This window comes from Octopus bimaculoides, chromosome 5 (assembly GCF_001194135.2).
Source record: "Octopus bimaculoides isolate UCB-OBI-ISO-001 chromosome 5, ASM119413v2, whole genome shotgun sequence".
NCBI lineage: Eukaryota > Metazoa > Mollusca > Cephalopoda > Octopoda > Octopodidae > Octopus > Octopus bimaculoides.
This window is the reverse complement of record NC_068985.1, coordinates 108,822,989-108,824,514: the sequence shown is the minus strand read 5'-3', so window position 1 is coordinate 108,824,514 and position 1,526 is coordinate 108,822,989.

Here is a 1,526-nt window from a genome sequence, read left to right as displayed (position 1 = left end):
TGTGGTGGTGGTGTTTAAGTTTCATTAAGTAAACTGAAGTCAAAAGCTTAACAACTTTGCTTGTTTTGTTGTGTTTTTTTTCCTATATCAAGAAATACACCACGGCCTCCTTTATTTTTCTTAAGATTTCGCAATTGCATTTTAAAGAGATACGGCTGTTATTTCTAACAAGCTGGAACCACGTAGAGTTCTATCTCATTTGGTATTATTCCACCCCCACTCCCCTGTTTAAAACCTACCCTTGTAATTGTTACAATTGCTGGTGAAATTAATATTCAGGTTGTTGGCGTGGTTGTCACTGTCGTTAAGTATAAGATAAACCCTAATCGAATCGGAACCTAATCGATTCCAACTGCGATGATCCAGTTTGTTCAAGGGTGTGTGGAACTAAATTATCTACATCGTTCTCTTTTTCAAGATGTCAATGGGCCCATTTGAGGGAGATTTGGCTACTACAACTAAAAAGTTCGAATGACCACGGAGAAACAAGCATACCCGTTGTATCTCTTAACGCTTTAATTATAACTATTTGAATGTGTTAATTACTCTTTTCACTACTATGACTATTGTTGCTGTATTTGTTGTAGTTGTTGCTGCACTGTTAGTACCCAACTATCTTATTAACAGAGCGGCCTTAGCCGGACTACCGATGGATAGGTGCCAGTTAGTGAGTGAATGAAAACTAATACGTCATTAAGCACTAAGTGAACTTTTTATGTTAAAATTAATCAATATGATTCGTCCACCTGAAACGAAACCCCTTACTACACCGTATCTTAGAAATGATGTTTCGCAAAATCATTTCGAACGCACACACGCACACACGCGCGCGCGCACGCACACACACACATTTAGTGGGGAAAACAGCCAAGTAAGCTAATAGCAGTGTTTAACAATTGTTTTTCTTTTTTTTTTTTTCGAATCCGGAACGGAAGAACCATTGGTAAATTTGACGTGGTCAGGTTGTGAAATCAGAATGTTAAGGCATCGATATCTTACAATATTTCTCAAAGACAGCTAAGGTGACTAGCAGGAAGAACGTTAGCACGCCGGGCGAAATCCTTAGCAGTATTTTGTCTGTCTTTACGTTCTGAGTTCTGTGCCTTCTGTGAAGGCCCATGGCTCAGTGGTTAGAGCGGTCGAGCTTACGATCGTGGAGTTGTGAGTTCGAATCCCGGACCGGGCTGCGTGTTGTGTTCTTGAGCAAGACACTTTATTTCAAGTTGCTGCAGTTCACTCAACTGTAGAAATGAGTTGCGACGTCACAGGTGCCAAACTGTATGAGCCTTTGCCTTTCCCTTGGATAACACTGGTGGCGTGGAGAAGGGAGGCCGGTATGCATGGGCGACTACTGGTCTTCCATAAACAACCTTGCCCGGACTAGTGCCTGGGAGGGTAACTTTCTAGGTGCAATCCCATGGTCAGTCCGAAGGGGGTCTTAGCACGTTCTGAGTTCAAATTCCGCCGAGGTCGACTTTGCCTTTCGTCTTTTCGGGGTTGATAGAATATGTGGTAGTCGAGCGCTG